The sequence below is a fragment of the Mauremys reevesii genome, linkage group 12 (genome assembly GCF_016161935.1).
Source record: "Mauremys reevesii isolate NIE-2019 linkage group 12, ASM1616193v1, whole genome shotgun sequence".
Classification (NCBI taxonomy): domain Eukaryota; kingdom Metazoa; phylum Chordata; order Testudines; family Geoemydidae; genus Mauremys; species Mauremys reevesii.
Window position 1 is genome coordinate 22,295,559 of NC_052634.1, and position 20,936 is coordinate 22,316,494.

The 20,936-nt window shown below is 49.6% G+C and overlaps 1 long non-coding RNA gene across 1 annotated transcript; it reads right to left on the reverse strand.

The window, feature by feature from the left end:
* Positions 1–1,918: 1,918 nt before the first annotated feature.
* Positions 1,919–8,125, reverse strand: LOC120375706. The gene is made up of 3 exons (XR_005586694.1): positions 8,062–8,125; positions 5,060–5,141; positions 1,919–1,940 (listed from the first exon to the last, which is right to left on the reverse strand). It is a non-coding gene; the product is annotated as an uncharacterized LOC120375706 (long non-coding RNA).
* Between the last annotated feature and the right edge of the window lie 12,811 nt (positions 8,126–20,936).

Genomic DNA, 20,936 nt, shown 5'->3' on the forward strand with positions numbered 1-20,936 from the left:
ACAGTTAAGGGCCGTATATTAGGTGGAGGCTTTGTGGGAGTAGCTATGCTGAAGTCTGGGATTTATCTGAATAGGCCTAAGGAGAGAATCCCAAGTCAGATATTTTGCACCCTGATTTTGAGAGACTAACGAGTAACCACAAACAGGTGCAATACGCCACAGGATTCTGAAAGCAGGGCTGGGCTTTAGCAATTAGGTTGCTATGCAGTATCTCAGCAGTTGGAGGCATTCATATATTGGAATTATTAATAACTAAGTGATGTAAATCATGAGTATTAATGCTTGATGCTAAATTATGGACTTCCCAAAGGCCACATATGGGTTGGGGCAGCTATTGACATTATTGTAATCAGAGTAAAGGAGCAGATATGGTATATAGCCATCCTATTACCATAATAAAGTGGATAAATTACCTTTCCGAGTGACCATTTTTTCATTTTGTTGGGTCCCTGAGATAGGGTCAACTGAAGCAGGGCCTCCCTTCTGATGGGCTCCCTTGCCCCTCCATCTTTGTTTCCAGCGGTGTCCATAACTTGTAAGTATGCACAGGGCAAGACCCTCTTTACTATCTAGTCTAATTGTTACGTGTATTGAGCCTGGCCTATGATTTCCATTATAACTGTCTGTATTAAATCACGCTTCTGTGTGTTTCACCAAATGTCATCCCCTCAATACACTGTGAGTGGCCATGTACAAGGACAAGCTGTGCCCCAATACGTAATCTTATAGCCATAAACATTGTACAGGCTACACCACCACCCTGTGACATCATCAATAAAGTGCCCATTTGTGCCTGGGTAGCGGCCCCGCGATGGGAGGGAGGATGCAGCAAGGACTCCGGATCGGTGGCCAGGGTCGCTGTGCATAGAGGTGGGGAGGTTATATGGGGAGGGGGGTAATGAGCGGGAGAGGGAGGTCAAGAGTTAAAATAATAATATTTAGGAAAAAAATCTATAATGAAGCGAAACACTGGAATGTAGGCTCTAAAGTTTGGGTAGGGATTTGGGGTTAAAGGTCTGGGATTCCCCACAGCTCCAGATCCCTAAACCTCTCCTCCCTCCCACTGACCCACCCAGCCCACGTCCTGGGTGCCCTTCCTCCACACTCCCCTCCTCTTCGTCCCACCGGCACCACCTCCCGGAACCACCTCCCGGCACCTTGGGAACTTCTTGCCTTTCCTCATCGTCTCTCACAACCTCATCCCTCCCTGCTGCTTCTTAGCTCTAACCCTGCACACCCGCTCCCCATGTCCTGGCACCCCAGAATTATCTACTCCCCGCTTCTTCTCCCCTCCCATAGCTCTGTTCTCCCTTCACCCGTGGGGTCCTGAATGTCAACATTATACACTCTCCTATCAAAAACAACAAGGAGTCCAGTGGTGGCACTTTAAAGACTAACAGATTTATTTGGGCATCAGCTTTCGTGGGTAAAAAACTTCACTTCTTCAGCTGCATCTCCTATCAAAAGAGGAGCTCATCTGCCTGTCACACAAGCCAGGCATGCGTCACACACCTATTTACTTTAGAATTCTACAGCCAGAATATTTTCCTATTGAAAAGGCATGAAAGCTACAGTTATTAATGTAGTTGCTAATGTAGCCAATAAGGATGCACTCAATGCAATTTTAAAATGACTGATGGCATCAAAAAGGCACATGTCCAAAAATGATACCATTGTATGGGAGATAAGGCAAAAAAGGAGGGCAAGGAAACTTGTCAAAACTTGTATGACGAATAAAGATATAAGGTTATCACTACTCGGGTTCTTTAGAGACCCCACAGCTTCTAATAACCCAGGGGACAGGACTCCTCACCCAGCAAGACCACCGTCTCATAGTTCTCCTGCATGACATCCCTGTAGAGGGCTCTCTGAGTGGGGTCCAGCAGATCCCATTCCTCCCTGGTGAAATACACAGCCACCTCCTCGAAGGTCACCGGCCCCTGAAAGAGAAAGAGTCCAACACTCAGTACCTGCTGCCCCACTCACAGTCCCTTTATTCACAGAACAGCAGCACCAGGTAAATGGAAGCTCCGCGAGGCACATGTTAACAGAGTCCCACCCCACCTTGTCTAGAGCATCCAGGAGGCATCAGAAGGTAGAAAAAGAGAAACTTTGTGTTTCTCAGCTGACAGACGGAGGCAGGGTCTTCACATTTATCACATACCTACTAGCCAGAGCTTGATATAGGAGATGGGGCAGTCTCTGGACCCTGCTGGTGTCTCCCTGGTAGGAATGCCAACACTCTCCAAATAAAATATATGGAAGAAAGGGGAAGTCAATAGTAAAGAATGTAAGTGAGAAGGTCAGAATTGTAGAAAACTGGCTATAAGAAATCAATGGAAATACGAAGGAAGTTTTTAAAAGTATATTAAGTACAAAATTAATCCTAATGATGGTAGCGGTAAATTACTAGATGGAAATGGCAGAATTATCAAAAATAATGCAGAAGAGGTAAAAGTCCTCAATAAATATTTCTCTCCTGGATTTGGAGAAAAACAGATGCTGTAACTCATATCATAAGATGTTGACGACGACACTCTTTCCATTCCAACAAGAACTCACCAGGACGTTAAACAGCAGCTATTAAAGTTACACATGTTTAAATCAGCAGGTCCAGATAACTTGTATCCAAGAGTTTTAAAAGGCTTGGTGGAGCGGGTACCCATAGCAGTGCCTCTGTATGCCAACATCTTTATGGCTGACTTAGAACAACACTTCCTTAGCTCTCGTTCCCTAACGCCCCTACTCTACTTACGCTACATTGATGACATCTTCATCTTCTGGACCCATGGAAAGGAAGCCCTTGAGGAATTCCACCATGATTTCAATAATTTCCATCCCACCATCAACCTCAGCCTAAACCAATCCACACAAGCGGTCCATTTCCTAGACACTACTGTGCTAATAAGCGATGGTCACATAAACACCACCCTATACCAGAAACCCACTGACCGCTATACTTACCTACATGCCTCCAGCTTCCATCCATGACACACCACACAATCCATTGCCTACAGCCAAGTTCTAAGATAGAACCGTATTTGCTCCAATCCCTCAGACAGAGATAAACACCTACAAGATCTCTATCAAGCATTCTTAAAACTACAATACCCATCTGCTGAAGTGAAAAAACAGATTGACAGAGCCAGAAGAGTACCCAGAAGTCACCTACTACAGGACAGGCCCAATAAAGAAAACAACAGAACGCCACTAGCCATCACCTACAGCCCCCAACTAAAACCTCTCCAGCGCATCATCAAAGATCTACAACCTATCCTTAAAGATGATCCCTAACTCTCACAGATCTTGGGAGACAGGCCAGTCCTCTCTTACAGACAGCCCCCAAACCTGAAGCAAATACTCACCAGCAACCGCACACCATACAACATAAACACTAACCCAGGAACCTATCCTTGCAACAAAGCCCGATGCCAGCTCTGACCACATATCTATTCAAGTGACACCATCATAGAACCTAATCACATCAGCCATGCCATCAGGGCTCGTTCACCTGCACATCTACCAACGTGATATATGCCATCATGTGCCAGCAATGCCCTCTGCCATGTACATTGGCCAACCCGGACAGTCTCTACGCAAAAGACTAAATGGACACAAATCTGGCATCAGGAATCATAACATTCAAAAACCAGTGGGAGAACACTTCAACCTCTCTAACCACTCAGTGACAGACTTGACGGTGGCAATTTTGCAAAAAAAAAAACTTAAAAAAACAGACTCCAAAGAGAGACTGCTGAACTCGAATTAATATGCAAATTAGATACAATTAACTTAGGTTTAAACAGAGACCCAAATGGTTGGGTCATTACACTAATTGAATCTATTTCCCTATGTTAAGTTCTCCTCACACCTTCTATGGGTCAACTCAATTATCACTTCAAAAGTTTTTTTTCTCCTGCTGATGATAGCTCATCTCAATTGATTAGACTCTTCCAGTTGGTATGCCTACTTCCACCTTTTCATGTTCTCTATATGTATAAATATCTCCTGTGTGTTCCATTCTATGTATCCGAAGAAGTGAGCTGTAGATCACGAAAGCTTATGCTAAAATAAATTTGTTAGTCTCTAAGGTGCCACAAGTACTCCTGCTCTTTTTGCGGATACAGACTAACACGGCTGCTACTCTGAAACCTGTATGACATGTGTAATCCTGTGAATAATAGATAGGGGTGGGTATACTAACAGTATGGGTATTTCTATTACTTAATAAGGGTTGGGAGAGTATTGTAATGGATGTAGGCGTGTACATACTAACTGAGACAAAAGGAGAGTGATGTAACTAATCCAGTGCTTACTCAACAATTGGGTCGAGGGGAACAAGTATTACAATAAGGAAGCCTGTACTCGTATCCGGGTCAACCTGCTCCTTTATTCTTCTAACAATAATCACTTCAAATCGATCTTTCTGCAGTTAATAAACTCGTTTTATGCTTTATCTTAACCAGTGTTAAGTATTTTGAATGAAGTGTCTGGGGAAAATCTGAGCTTGGTTAGCACAAGCTTGTTGTGCACATCTTTCCCATATTGAGGGGAAGGCGAATTATATTAATGAGATTACATTATAGAGATCCCTGTGCACTATAAGATGGTATAATTCTGAATTTATACTACAGCTAGTGTGCAAGGTTGGGGAGCTGGGAAATTGGCTGTCGTCTTCTATCTGTCCTTGAGTGGCTTAGGTAAAGCATTTAGGTAGCTTAGTTGGGTGTATGGCGCCACCTGCTGTCATGCTGGGTGATAACAGGGCCTGGAGAGGCTGACAATCTCCAGCAAAGCAGTGTGAGAAGGGCCAGCCCAGCTTGAGGATTAGAGGGCACAGCGGTTCCCAGAAGCCCCCCACACTGCACCCCGGGGTGACAACCCATCATACCCTACATTACACAAATCTCAGCGGGTTTGTCACATCCTGTCCCCTCCCTTTCTCCACCCTCAATATTTCCTGTCTCCCACCACCTCCAGCAGCTCCCACCCTCCTATGCATTTACTGCTCCTCTTCCTCCAAGCAGAACCCACCACCAGCTCCCTGATAATCTCTTACCTGAGCCAGCTCCATTGTAGCCATTTCCTGCCCCCTGGGAGGATGGGATGATCTGGAGCAAACGTGGACGTTAGTCTGTAGCCTATCAGGGTGAGAAGGGAGATATGAGAGAATTCAGATGGGGTTTTCATCCATTCCACAAGCCGATTCCCCCCAGGATTTTTCCCTGCTAATGGACATTCTAGGTTCGCCACACTGTGAAGAACAGAGTGACCTTATTCCAGTACAGGCCTAGCCCCCTCACACCAGGGTGTAACCCTCTGAGAAATCGGGAAACTCTCCCAGTAACAGTCTCTGTTACACTTATCAAGTTTGCAGATAATACCAAGCTGGGAGGGGTAGCAAGTGGTTTGAAGGACAGAATTAAAATTCAAAATGATCTGGACAAACTGGAGAAATGGTCTGAAGTAAATATCAATAGGGACACCTGCAAAGTACACCGCTTACGAAGGAACAATCAGTTGCACACATACAAAATGGGAAATGACTGCGTAGGAAGGAGTGCTGCAGAAAGGGATCTGGGGGTCATAGTGGATCACAAAGTAAATATGAATCAACAGCGTAACACTGTTGCAAAAAAAGAAAACCTCATTCTGGGATGTATTAGCAGGAGCACTGTAAGCGAGATGCAAGAAATAACTCTTCTGCACTATTTCACACTGATTAGGCCACAACTGGAGTATTGTGTCCAGTTGTGGGTGCCACATTTCAGGAAAGATGTGGACAAATTGGAGAAAGTCCAGAGAAGAGCAAGAAAAATGATTAAAAGTCTAGAAAACATGACCTATGAGGGAAGATTGAAAACATTGGGTTTGTTTAGTCTGGAGAAGAGAAGACTGAGAGGGGACATGGTAATAGTTTTCAAGTACATAAAAGGTTGTTACAAAGATGTGGGAGAAAAATTGTTCTTCTTAACCTCTGAGGGTAGGATTAGAAGCAATGGCTTTAAATTGCAGCAAGGGTGGTTTAGGATGGAGATTGGGGAAAAAACTTCCTAACTGTCCAGGTGGTTAAACACCGGAATAAATTGCGTAGGGAGGTTGTGGAATCTCCATCATTGGGGATTTTTTAGAGCAGGCTGGACAAACAGCTCTCAGGCATGGTCTAGATAATACTTAGTCCTGCCTTGAGTGCAGGGGACTGGACTGGTGACCTCTCGAGGTCCCTTCCAGTTCTATGATTCTATGAACCAAAGGCCAGAGAAGAGCAGAATCAAAGGAGTCACTCTGGGGATTCTCCCTGTCATTGTCCCCAAGGCAGCTGTCTCGGGTTTACAAAGTTGTTGGATGTTCCAGCCTTTATACAGTCTCTCCTGGGAGTGCCCCTTTCATGGGCTGGGCCTAGTTTTAGCTTTTGGCAAGTGTGACCCTGGGGGCTCTGAGACTGGGCCTTCTTGCCACAGCACATCTTGTTTCTTTCTGTGCCTCCCAGCGAGTCCAAATGAGTAGATATTCCTCACACAGACTGTGAACGTAAAAATGGCCGACTGCATCAGAGCACTGGTCCATCTAGCTCAGTGGCCAATGCCAGGTGCTTCAGAGGGAAAGAACAGAAAAATCATCAAGTGATCCATCCCCTGCCACCCATTCCCAGCTTCTGGCAAAGAGGCTAGACACACTATCCCTGCCCATCCTGCCTCTGACACTGGCAGATGAGGTGTTAGCTCTTGCAAAAGCCCCCATGTCTTAATTGAACATGGACAAACACATAGCTGGAATCAGTCTGACTCACCTATGTTAGTATTGTTAAAAGAGGTATTAGAATTGTAAGAATGTGTTTAGACTTTATTGAATGCTTGTGAGTTGGTGTCTGGGTTAGTATCTGACTAGTTGCAGGGGGCTGGACTAGATGACTTCCTGAGGTCCCTTCCAACCCTGATATTCTATGATTCTATGACTGGCGGTAACCTGGAAGTGAAATAACCGAAGCAAGTTAAGAAGAGAGCGGCATCGGGCATCGGTGGGGGTAAAACATTAAATGGAAAGAACTGACTATGCAAAAAGGAACATCGCAAACTATCAGAGCCCCAGACTCCCGCCCAACTGAACCCACCCCAGCCAGGCATATCAAGCTGGGTCCCTGAAAAGTTGCCCAGCCCGTCTGGCAGTGAACGCTGCGTGTTCCAGGCAGAGCTATGGTGTGTGCGTCTGCTCTGCTGACGTGCTGCCTTGGTACGGAAGGCGCCACGGCCACAGGGAGCAGAGACATGGACTCCTACAAAACACAATCCCAGATACACCTCCAATGCCGCCTCCCATCTCTTCCCCCATCTCCACATGGCCATTCTCAGCCCATTGCTAACAGTTCCTCCCAGCCTTCAGCACTATAAATAAATAAAACATGGTGTTACAAAAGGTAGATTGTGCCAGAGAAACGTGATCTGGACGTCAGTAAGGCTTTTGATACAGTTCCACATGGGAAACTATTCGTTAAATTGGAGAAGATGGGGATTAATATGAGAACCGAAAGGTCAATAAAGAATTGGTTAAAGGGAGGTCTACAAGGGGGTCATATTGAATGGTGAGTTGTCAGGCTGGAGGGAGTTACTAGTGGAATTCCTCAGATCAGTCTTGGAATCAATCTTACTCAACACTTTTATTAGTGATCTTCGCACAAGAAGTGGGAGTGGGACACAAAGCTGGGAGGGATTGCCACTATGGAGGAGGACAGGAAAATCATAAAAGAAAATCTGCACATCCTTGAAAGCTGGAGTAATAGAAATGGGATGAAAATTAATAGTGCACAAATTCTAGTTGTTAGTCCCCAAGTGCATAATTTTGCAATAAGCTGGGGATTTATCAACTGGAAGTGACAGAGGAGGAGAAAGACCTGGGTGTATTGGTTGATCACAGGATAATTATGAGCTGTCAACGTGATGCGGCCGTGAAATAGGCTAATGCAGTCCTAGGATACATCAGGCGAGGTATTTCCAGCAGACACATGAAAGGGTTAGTACTGTTGTACAAGGCACTGATGAGACCTCATCTGAAATACACCTCTACCTTCTGGTCTTAAAGTCTGTGGGTCTATAAACTGTGGCTTGCGTTGCACAGACACTGATGGAGATCAGGGCCCCATCGTGCTGCGTATGGCAGAGACCCTGACTGAGATCAGCACCCCCATTGTGCTGGGCTCTGCACAGACAGAGAGGGACCGTCCTTGCCCCCAAAGAGATCACAGCCCAAGTAGACAATGGGCAGGAGGAAAACAGAGAGGGGCTGTGACTTCCCCCAGGCCACCAAGCAGGTCAGGGACAGAGCCTCGAACTGACCCTGGTAACTCCAGAGCCCCATCACCCGCAGCTTGGAAAGATCCCAGACCCCATTGCATTAGGCTGCAGGAAGAGGTGGTTTGTCCATGGATGCACAGGCTGTCTTGGCAGGGCACCTCAGCGGCAGTCCCTGCACACAGCTGGGTGTGTGGGTCATGGGTCAGGAGAAGTCAGTGTCCAGTGCTGTGGGGCTGTGCTCCTGGCTCATACTTCACTGCTGCCCCTCTCTTGCCAGCTGTACTGTTCAGCCAGCCCCAGGCCTCAGTGAGATACTGGCCCCCCTACCCCTCCACACACCGCAAACCTTCAAACTGGGACATGGCGCACCAGTGCCAGAGTGCACTAGTGTAAATTCTGTCTGTACTAAGGGTTTGCACCAGTGCCTAAAACACCAGTGTGGCAGAGCCCTTCAGTGCCCAAAACAGCAGTACGGTGGCACTAGAACTGGGATCTAGTTTTAGCTCCATCACGGACAGCCTGGGTGACCTTGGACACGTCAATGTTTCTCCTCCCAACTTTAATTTATTTACCCAGCTGCCCACTCACTGGGGTCTCCTCTCTCTCCAGAGCTGCTCACCACTCAAATCTGTGTGGATGTCCCCAGAGCTAAGGCAGTTCAGCTCGGGAATAGTCTTACAAGGGGGGCTGGGGAGTCTCTTTCCCTGGAAGTTTTTAAGAACAAGTAGGACCAAGCTCTGTCAGAGACAATCTACAGAGACTTGGTCCTGCCTCGGCAGAGAGAGCTGGACTTGATGACATCTTGAGGTCCTGTCCAGCTCTACATTTCTATGATGCTATGCAATAGATACGTATAAAACACACCATACAGAGTAAAACCCACAACATAATGTCAGGCAATTCAGGGGGGAAAAAAAAAACCCACACTCCACAGCATAAAATGACAATACAGAAGGGGGAAAAAGCAAAACAATGCAAACTAACACACCCTAGGAGAAAAGTACACAAGGGAAAAGAGCTCAGCTCAAACTAACACAACACAGGCACCAAACAAGCTGAGGCAAAACAATGCACCATAAAACTGCTACACAACATGGTGCATCACAGTTCCAAATGGCACCATGCAAAACAGCTCAGCGTAGAACAGGACACAGCACAAAAGAGAATTATTTCAGTGTAGGCCTGGAAGGGATCTTGAGAGGGCGTCTACTCCAGCCCCCTGTGATGAGGCAAAACCAAGTATCCCTAGACATTCCCAGACTGGTGTATCTCTAACCTGGTCTTAGAAACCTCCATGAAGGAAATTCCACAGCCTCCCTTGGAAGCCAATGCAAGGCAGACACAGCCCAAAACAAGCTGTACACACACACGCTGGGCTTAGGGTTAAAGGGAAGAGGCAAGAATTCTAACAATCTGGGTTCAGTTCCCAGTTTTGCCCCAAATTCTCCATGGAAACATGAGCAAATTACTTCAGCTCTTGGAGCATCAGTTTCCCCATTTGTAAAATGGGGGGTCGCCTCCCAGCATTGGCCTATTTAGCCTCTGAGCTTTTTGTGGCAAGGCCTCTCTGTCCCTGTGGGCACGTCTACACTGCAGTCAGACACTGGCGGCTGGCCCGTGCCCGCTGACTTGGGTGCACACGGCTCAGGCTGTGGGGCTGTTTAATGGTGGTGTCCATGTTCCGGCTGGTGCTGCAGCCCAAGGTCTGGCACCCTCCCACCTCGCAGGGTCCTACAGCCTGGCTCCAGCCCAACCCAGACATCTACCCGGCAATTAACCAGCCCCTTCCCCTGAGCCCTGTGAGCCTGAGGCAGCTGCCATGGGCCAGCTGGGGGGGGGAGAGGGGGTTAACAGCAGGGTAGAGATACCCTGGGTGTCTGTTCAGCACCTGTCACAATGGGGACCCTGACCTTGGTCAGTGTCTGTGCAGAGCCCTGACCAACAGGGGGCCTGACCTCAGTCGGGGGCTCTGCAACTCCCGGCATTACAGGATCCCGGATTTTGTGTGGGGTCCCTGCAGCGCCTGGCAAAATGTGGGGCCAGGAGCTCTGTCAGGGTCTGTGCAGTGCCCAGTACAGTGGTGGGGCGTGATCTGGGTTGGGATCAGTGCAATGCCAGACCCAACGGGGACACAGATCTCAGTCGAGGTCTCTGAAGTGCCCAGCACAATGGATGCAGCACTTTGAGTCGCAGTCGTTCGCTGCCTGGCACAAGGGGGGCCGTGATCTCGGTCCAGGTCTCAGTTTTACCTGGCACAACAGTGGGGTCTGATCTCACCTGGGGTCTCTGCAGCGCCTGGCAGATCAGGGCCCAGATCTCAGCTGGGGTCTCTGCAGCACCTGGCAGAACAGGGCTACGCTCAGTATGATAAGAGCCCTGATCTCAGTCACACACCTGGAGAGAAAAGCGGGAAGATTTTCGAGAATTCGATATCAGTATTTCAGAACTGAGGAGAAAATGGCACAAACTAAATATTTGCCAACATAAGAGAGAAGCACCAACATCTGGGGAGATTTTATGTCACCATTCAACCACTCAAGTGAAAAGAGGGGAAATTTGAGGGGATTATACAGCGATATTAAATCAACAACAGAATGGGATGGATTCTTCTTACCTCACATTCCCATGGCCGGCAGGGAGCCCTGGGTGATGTGGCTTTCACAGGGGAAAGGAGGGGGCTGGAGGCAGAAGGTCATTGGCTGTGGGGAGGGGCTGGCAATGGGATCTGGGAATGTGACTAGCAGGTGATGGAGGAGGCACGGGGGGGGGCGGGGGGGTGCTGGGTTGGGCAGGGGGGGGGAGGGGGGAGGAGCTGGACTGGGAAACCTGGGGCTGGGCCGTCTCCATGGGGGACACTTGCTCCTCCCTCCCTTCCTGGCCCTTCCCAGGCCCCGTTGCCAGCAGAGAGAGGCCCCCCCCCAGCCCAGAGGTGTCCCTGTCTCAGGGCCCCCCAGCCTCTGCCCATTCAACCTCTGCCCAGATCAGGAATCACTGGGGAACCATTTCCCACCCGCACAAGGACAAATCCTGCAGGGAAATGGAAACCCCAACCCCGAGCTCTGAACTGGCCCCTGGCGATGGGGAGAGAAAAGGGGGCACAATCGGGGGCAGGAACTTCTCAGGGGTGGGGGGAGGGGGGTCACCCTGGGGGCTGCTCGTGGCTCTAGGGAGAAAGGGGGCGGGGCGGGGGGTCCCCACGGGGGGGCGGCGGTACATCCGAGGGGGTCTCAGCCCCCTTTCTCTCCCGCTCCTCGGGGTCACGGCTCCCCGGCCATGTCCGGGCTGCACGACACTTCCCCGCCCCTCCCCCCCCTCCCCGGACCCCCGGCAGCCCACGCCGGGACCCCAGTGGGGCCGGACCCCCGCGGGGCCCCAGGGCACTGAGCTCGCGCCAGGACCTGGAGGCTGCAGCCCCGCAGCGGGGCCGGGCCGGGCACGGGGGGGTTAATGAAGGTCTCTCCCGCCGCGATCTGCGCATGCCCAGAGTCCCAGCGGCACAAACCCTTCTCCGGCCCGGGAGAGGCTCCAACGGCCCCGCACGAGCCAGGCAGAAACGCAGCGCCCCGCGCGCGTTCGCGCTCCGGCTCCGCCTCCCTGGCCGACGTCACTTCCGCTCCAGGGAGAGTCCGGAACTACATCTCCCAGCCTGCCCCGGGGGCGCGTCCGCCCTCTCCAGCCCGGGTAAGGGAGGGGTCAGCAGCTGGAACTGCGCATGCTCCGTGCGAGCCCCGCTGCGGGCGGGAGAACAAAGCTGCTGCTGCCGCTTCCGTGTGAGCCGGTGAGTGAGAGACCCGGGGGGGAGGGGCGGGCACGTGACTCTGCCCCGGGGAACCTGGGAGAAGCCTCGGAGCCGCCTCGGCCCCGGGAGCTGCAGCAGGATCCGCCCCCCGGGGTCCCTGTGCGGGGGGGGGAAGGTCGGTGGGACGCTGGGGGGGGCGGGGAGTGAATTGGCTCCTGTCCCTGTTTGCGCCTCTCGCCCCCCCCCGGCACAGAGTCTCTCCGGTTCTGCCCCGTTTCTCTCTCGGGGTCTCGCTCGGGCTGTAACATCCGGGGAGATTCGCCCCCGATCCGCTCTCTTGGCCCCTGTCCCCGGTCTCTCCACGAGTCTCCAGTGGCCGGTTAAAATCTCCCCATGGGGTCCCCGTGTTACCTGCAGCGATTTGTCCTTGTCCGGGTGGGAAATTGTCCCCCCGGGTCAGTCCCCAGCACGTGGCTGCCCCTGGCGGGGGGGGGGGGGGGGGGAGCTGCCGGTTATCTGCCGGGGCGGAGGGGCACGTGCCCCCGTGGGGCTGCCCGGACCCCGGTTTCCCAGTCCCAGTTACTGCCCCCAACTCCCAACACAGCCACCAGCCACCTGCCCATCCCCCACTGCTGCCCCCTTCCCGGCGCCAGGGACCTGCCAGCTCCCCCTTTGCCCTCTTAAAGCAGCTCCTCAAAGGGCTCCCTGCTGCCTGTGGGAATGGTGGGGGGAGCCATCACTTTCTGTATATGTATTGGATAGTAATAAAAAATCCAGTCCAACAGCCCCCCTTTTCCCTCTAGTTATGTACCAGCAACATAAAATCCCCTCAGATCTTGGTGGTGTTCATGGAATATCAGGGTTGGAAGGGACCTCAGGAGGTATCTAGTCCAACCCCCTGCTCAAAGCAGGACCAATCCCTAATTTTTTAACCCCAGTTCCCTAAATGCAGCCCTCAAGGATTGAACTCACAACCCGGGGTTTATCAGGGCAATGCTCAAACCACTGAGCTATCCCTTCCTTCCCTCTCTTAGTGTTATCAATTGTATAGTTTCTGATATGTATTCTCTGCAAATCTAAAAAATATTCTAAGCCCCACTTTTTCTCTAATTGTCTATTTCTAAATGACTATGGCCTGAGATTTTTCCCTGTCTCTCTAAATATAAAATACTAAGAAAATCTCAAATTTACACCTTTTCTCAGATTCCTGAACATGGATATAAAATGTTGGCAAATTTTGCCCATTTTCTCTCTATTCAGTTATCAGATATTGATGTGAAACACTCAGATTTTACCTCGGATCAACAACTGATATAAAATCCCTCTGATTTTCCACTTTCCTCTCTAAACAGATTTAATACCCATCAAATCCAGAGGCCTCCCCCTGTTTGGGGGATCAGTGGTTCCCAGCTGGTAATAGGAGAGTAGGCTGGACCCTTTTCTTTTCTCCAGCTGGCACTGGGTGAGGAGGTCACTCTGAGTGCAGCGTGGGTCCAGAAGTATCCCAAAGCCCATGACAAATGGTCTCTGGGAGGGGCTGCTTCCCGCAGTGCGAAGATGTAGCTAGTGACAGGGCATGGACCTTTCTTGCCCTTCCATTCTCCTGTTAAAGCAGCACCGCACAGGGATCCCTCTGCCCGTGTGACTGGCCAGCATGGGGCAGTGATACCTCACTGTGTCTGCTAAGTGGATAGAAAGTTAATACTGTTGCTGGGGTAGGGGATGGGGTGTCTGTGTGGGGAGATTGTAGCTGGAGCTGAAGGGGCATTGTGGGAGGGGTACCCTAATCAAATTGGTGGGTTCTGGAGGTTTCGCGGGGGGGGAGGGGTTCTGATGTGCCCAGCCCTGAGGCTTTGGGTCCTGGAGGTGGGTATCGCTGGGGACTTGTTGGTGCAGAACAGCCGGGGTGGGCGTCTCTTGGGGAGGCAGGGCAGGGGGCTGGAGGGAGCCTGGTGCTGTGCCAGGGGCTCAGTCGTGCCTAATGCACAGAACTGGGTGGGGGAGTGCCAGGCGCTAGGTCGGGATGCCAGGCAAGCAGAGGGAGGGGTCCCATTGTAAAGCATCAGGGGGTCCCAGGCAAACGGCCTGGCAGGTCCTGCTGGAGGGCAGGTGGGGTCCTAGGCAGGCAGGCGGGGAATCCTGGGCAGGCAGTGAGGGACTGAATTCCCAGTGAGGGGTCCCCTGGGGGGGTGGTCCCTGGCTGTTGGGGGCTCTTGGTGGGGGGAACCCTTTAGGATTCCCAGCCTGCCAGTGATGGTCTGGTGGGGGTTCTCTGGCCAGTGGGGTGCTGAGGGGTATCTGGAGTTCCTGTTCAGGGATTTTGGGGGATGGGTCCCAGGGAATATCTGGTGGGACCCTGGCTGCGGGATCTGGGGGTATCTGGGGTCCCCTGGATGGAGGCTCGGGGGGCTGCTACTAACCATGCTCCTTCTAGCTCATCAGCTTGTGCCAGAATCCTGGCTCCAAGCACGTCCCAGCATTCCCCAGCCAGGCCCAGTCACCATGATAACTTTCTATCCACTTATCAAACATCTTGAAAACTCCAGGACCTTCCAGTTCCATTGGGAAAATTTGTGCCCCGAGTCCTTATACTAGATCTGATGGGTGAGGCAGGTGGGAAGGGGGCTAGAAATGCCACACAATGGTCTCTTCCACAGCATTCTGGACTCCTTCTTTCTGAAATCTGGTTTCATTGAGACCATTGTTAATCCAGAGTCACTGCATGGAAAGACAAGGAGTGACTCCGAATGGACAGTGGGGCGACTGAGATCAGCAGTTCTCCCTGTGAGGAGGGGCTCTCATTAGCTGCTCTCCCCAGAGAGCTAAAGGAGGGAAGCTGCTCAAACGCTCTGTCCCTCTCTGCTCAGGACATTGGGGTTCAGCTTCCTGGGTCAGACACTGCAGCCTCCATTGTGATCTGGGAGACCAGGCTTAGCAGCTGCTGCTCCCCCAGCTGGATTCTGTCCTGGGATGTGACCTTAATTAAAGCTTTTTTCTCTGTCCAGCCCAGGTAATGACTTTCTGCAGCTGGTACTAGCCCCCTAGGGCAGCCCTGGGCCCTGTTAATGCAAATTCTGAGCCACAGACTCCAGGTTACTGAAAGATCTCAGGGAAAGTGCTGGGGACTGGCACAAACAGCCCCTCCCGCCAATTTCTCCTCCCATTAGTAGTTGCCAGGAGAAAATCCAGCCCTGGGAGAGCAAAGAACCAGGAATGGCACTGTCCCAGCCCGAGGGGCAGGGAGAGAGGACAGGGGAAGGAGAGACTGAAAGAGGCAGTGGGAGAAATGAGTCGGGGGAGAGATTTCCAGCTCTCTAGTCCACCCAGACACATGTATTGCAGCATCCCTGGGCAGAACCACTTTCCAGTGAACAAGAAAAGACTCAGACAGAGGAAAAGCCAGTTCCTGACTCCACATTTCCCCTGCTGGGGTGTGACTGCCCTGGGGTCAGTGTCCGAGGGAATCCCCCACAGTGACTCCTTGGGTTCTGCTCTTTTCTAGCCTTGTGTTCAGAGACTTTGTTACGGGGTGAGGGGAGGGAGAAGGGAGGTTAAAAATATCTCTGTGGGCTTAGCCTGACAGGAGGGGCCAGGTCTACACTGTAATAAAGAGATCAAGCATGTTCCCAGCATGGCAGAGTCTAGGATGTCTGTCTGCAGGGAAGGGGCCTGGGGGAATCGTGATGTGAAATTAACTAAAGCCTGTTCTGAAACCTCCACAACTGCCCTTCTCACCCTGCCAGGGCTGCAGAATGACGTCCATGTTTTTCTCCAGCTCATCCCATCCTCCCATGACACAGGGAAGAGAAATGGCTGCAGTGGAGCCAGCTCAGGTAGGGATTATTTTTTTGAGGGGGGGGTTGGTGGGTTCCTACAGGAGGGAGAGGGACAGCAAATACAGCGGAGATGGGCAGGTTTACACAGTCTGGTTTGGATGTTGGCGCGGGGCAGGAAATACACAGGGTGGAGAAAGGGAGGGCAGGGTGTGACAAACCTCCTGGGAGTTGTTTTATAAGTGGCCTAGATTCTAGGAACAGACCCATGAGGTTCGGAGGTGGAAATGCTCTAGTTTGTGGAGCAGAAAATAACCCACGTGAATGGGGCTGGGAAAACTGACCAGACTCTCAGTGCTGGAGCCTGACCCAACTAACCAGTGGCTGCTGTGAGATATGAAGGGGGCACCCACCAGTGAGGGTTAGGGGAGATTCCCCTCCCTTCATATCCAGCTCCTCACAATGAGGAGGGTGTTGGGCTTCCTACCAGGAGCTCTCCTGGTCCCTGCTAGGGGCTCCCTCTCCTGTATCCGTCTGTGGCTTGTTGGTTTGTGTTGGATCGGCTGGGAGAGAGCCGGGGCTCTCTTTGTCCCCTCACTCTGTTGTTTCCTGGATGCTCTGAGCTGGGTGGGGGTGGGACTTTGTTGACTGCAATCCACCCAGGGCTTCCCTTTGATGGGCTCCTCTCCCCACAAATAGTGGGGCTGTGAATGGGGCAGCAGGTATTGAGTGTTGGACTCTTGCTCTTTCAGGGGCTGGTGACCTTCAAGGAGGTGGCTGTGTATTTCACCAGGAAGAGTGGGCTCTGCTGGACCCCGCTCAGAGAGCCCTCTACTGGGATGTCATGCAGGAGAACTATGAGAATGTGACCTCGCTGGGTAAGGGTTACTGTCCCTCGGTTCTTGGAAGGGGAAATGGAGAGAGAAGGTTTACGCCAGCCCCACAATGCCACCTCTACTCTGACCAGTTTCAGCATCACCCCAATATGCCAGTGAGACACACACTACCAGAGACCCTCCCCTGCTGCAGAACACTTTGGGAACAGAGCACAGGAGCCGTATTGCACAATGTCAAATATCTCCTGTTTGCTCAAGTAAAACTGAGGTTTAAGTGCAGCATAATCAACAGAAGCTTCTAGGGTCACCAGATGAAATTAATAGGCAGCAGGTTTAAAGAAAATAAAAGGAAGTTCTTCTTCACGCAGCGCACAGTCAACTTGTGGAACTCCTTGCCTGAAGAGGTTGTGAAGGCTAGGACTATAACAGCGTTTAAAAAAGAACTGGATAAATTCATGGTGGTTAAGTCCATCAATGGCTATTAGACAGGATGGGTAAGGAATGGTGTCCCTAGCCTCTGTTTGTCAGAGGATGGAGATGGATGGTAGGGGAGAGATCACTTGATCATTGCCTGTTAGGTTCACTCCCTCTGAGGCATCTGGCATTGGCCACTGTCGGTAGACAGGATACTGGGCTAGATGGACCTTTGGATCTGACCCGGTACGGCCGTTCTTATGTATGTATGTGGGCATTTGGTGCAAGGAGCTCCTGGCCCTCAGAGACGGTGTGGAGGCTTTGGAGGCCAGGGTGTTGGAACTGGAGGAGCTAAGGGGGGCAGAGAAGTATGTTGATGAGGCTTTCCGGGACACTATAGAATTGTCCCAACTCCGGTCAGACAGCCCCCGCACTGTTGAGGAGGATGAAAGGCCCAGGGAATGAGAGCAGTCAATGGGAGCAGAGGGAAAGCTTCTCATAGTTGGGATCCTCCTTCCAGATAGTGTTGGGGTAACCTCTTGCACTGAGGTTACCTCACCGGGGGAGGGAACTCCAGTCATTAAGAAAAGGCAGCTGTTAGTAATGGGAGAGTCGATCATTAGAAACAAGGATATCTGGGTTTGTGATGACCGGGAGAACCGTATGGTGACTTGCCTGCCTGGTGCGTAGGTTGCGGATTTCTCAAGGCATCTAGATCGATTTATGTGTAGTGCTGGGGAGGAGCCAGTGGTCATGGTACATGTAGATACCAATGACATAGGGAAGGGTAGGTGAGACGTCCTGGAGGCCAAATTTAATCTGCTAGGAAAGAGACTGAAATCCAGGATCTCTATGGTGGCATTCTCAGAAATGCTCCCAGTTCCATGCGCAGGGCCAGGTAGGCAGGCAGAGCTTCGGAGTCTCAATGTGTGGATGAGATGATGGTGTAGAGAGATGGGGTTTAGATTTATTAGGAACTAGGGAAACTTTGGGGATGGGGGAGCCTATACAGGAAGGATGGGCTCCACCTAAACCAAAGTGGATCCAGACTGCTGGCACTTAACATTAAAAAGGTTGCAGAGCAGTTTTTAAACTAGGAGATGGGGGGAAAGCCAATGGCTGCAGAGGAGCACGTGGATCGGACAGAGACTTCTCTTAGAGGAGAGTGTAGTGATAGAGATTTTTCTAGTTTTAGTCAGGAAGAGAGGCTGGAAGAGGATAAAGTAGGGGCCAGATCAGATGAGAAGCATTCACACACAACAGAATCTGACACATCAGAAAAGGGCAGACAAATAAACAGTGACAAGCTTTTAAAGTGCGTGTACACAAATGCTAGAAGTGTAAATAATAAGATGGGTGAATTAGAGTGCCTCGTGTTAAAAGAGGATATTGACATAATAGGCATCACAGAAACCTGGTGGAATGAGGACAATCAATGGGACACAATCATTCCAGGGTACAAAATACATCTGAAGGTCAGAGCAGGTCATACTCAGGGGGGTGGGGAGGGGAGTGGCACTGTATGTTAAAGAAAATGTAGACTCAAATGAAGTAAAAATCTTAAATGAAACTGCATGTTCCATAGAATCTCTATGGATAGTAATTCCATGCTCTAATAAGAATATAACAATAGGGATCTATTATCGACCCCCTGTCAAAGACAGTGATAGTGAGGATGAAATGCGAAGGGAGATTAGAGAGGCTATCAAAATAAAGAACTCCATAATAGTGGGAGATTTCAATTATCCCCATATTGACTGGGTACGTCTCCTCAGGACAAAGCAGAGACAAAATTTCTCAATACTTTAAATGACTGTTTCTTGGAGCAGCTGGTACAAGAACCCACTAGGGGAGAAGCAACTCTCCATTTAGTCCTGAGTGGAGAGCAGGATCTTGTCCAAGAGGTAACTATAACAGGACCGCTTGGAAATAGTGATCATAATATAACAAAATTTAACATTCCTGTGGTGGGAAGAACAACTCAACACTGTGGTATTTAATTTCAGAAAGGGGAACTATGCAAAAATGAGGGGCTAGTTAAACAGAAATTAAAAGGTACAGTGACTAGAGTGAAATCCCTGCAAGCTGCATGGACACTTTTCAAAGACACAATATTAGAGGCCCAACTTAAATGTATACCCCAAACTAAAAAACACAGCAAAAGAATTAAAAAGAGCCACTGTGGCTTGGCTTAACCGTGTAAAAGAAGCAGTGAGAGATAAAAAGGCATCTTTTAAAAAGTGGAAGTCAGATCCTAGTGAGGTGTATATAGAAGGGAGCATAAGTACTGCCAAATTAAGTGTAAAAATGTAATAAGAAAAGCCAAAAAGGAGTTTGAGGAACAGCTAGCCAAAAACTCAGAAGGTAATAACAAAATGTTTTCTAAGTACATCAAAAGCAGGAAGCTGCTAAACAACCAGTGGGGCCCCTGGACGATTGAGATACAAAAGGAGCCCTTAAAGACGATAAAGTCATTGTGGAGAAACTAAATGCATTCTTTGCTTCAGTCTTCGTGGCTGAGGATGTTAGGGAGATTCCCAAACCTTTTGTGGGTGACAAATCTGAGGAATTGCCACAGATTGAAGTGTCACTAGAGGAGGTTTTGGAACTAATTGATAACCTTAAATGTAACAAGTCACCGGAACCAGATGGTATTTACCCAAGAGTTCTGAAGGAACTCAAATGTGAAATTGGGGAACTATGAGCTATGGTTTGTAACCTGTCCTTTAAATCAGCTTCTGTACCCAATGACTGGAAGATTGCTAATGTAACGCCAATATTTAAAAAGGGCTCTAGAGGCGATCCTGGCAATTACAGATCGGTAAGTCTAATGTCTGTGCCAGGCAAATTAGTTGAAACAATAGTAAAGAATAAAATTGTCAGGCACATAGAAGAACAAAAATTGTTGGGCAAAAGTCAACATAGTTTCTGTAAAGGGAAATCGTGCCTTACTAGCCTATTAGAGTTCTTTGAAGGTGTCAACAAACATGTGGACAAGGGGGATCCGGTGGATATAGTGTACTTAGATTTCCAGAAAGCCTTTGACAAGGTCTCTCACCAAAGGCTCTTACATAAATGAAGTTATCATGGGATAAGAGGGAACTCTTTTCATGGATTGAGAACTAGTTAAAAGACAGGGAACAAAGGGTAGGAATAAATGGTAAATTTTCAGAATGAAGAGGAGTAACTAGTGGTGTTCCCCAAGGGTCAGTCCTAGGACCAATCCTATTCAACTTATTCATAAATGATCTGGAGAAAGGGGTAAACAGTGAGGTGGCAAAGTTTGCAGATGTTACTAAACTGCTCAAGATAGTTAAGACCAAAGCAGACTGTGAAGAACTTCAAAAAGATCTCACAAAACTAAGTGATTGGGCAACAAAATGGCAAATGAAATTTAATGTGGATAAATGTAAAGTAATGCACATTGGAAAAAATGACCCCAACTATACATACAATATGATGGGGGCAAATTTAGCTACAGCTGATCAGTAAAAAGATCTTTTTGTCATTGTGGATAGTTCTCTGAAGACATCCAGCAGTGTGCAGCGGAAGTCAAAAAAGCAAACAGGATGTTAGGAATTATTTAAAAAGGGATAGACAATAATACAGAGAATATCTTATTGCCCTTATATAAATCAATGGAAATAACTAATTTAGAGCCCATCATTTTATATGTATATTTGGGATTATGTTTTCCAGTGGGCTGCACTATGTTATCCTGACATCTAGTAGTGCTGAGATCCTGCATTCAGTAATATCCCTGCCCTTCCTCTCCCCTATCTCCACTGAGCCCCACGCTTATGTTTCCAGCTTCCCCAGGACTCTCTCTTTGTCTCTGGACCTGTCTGTCAGCAAGAAGCAGAGCCAGGGAGACTTGCTCTCTCTC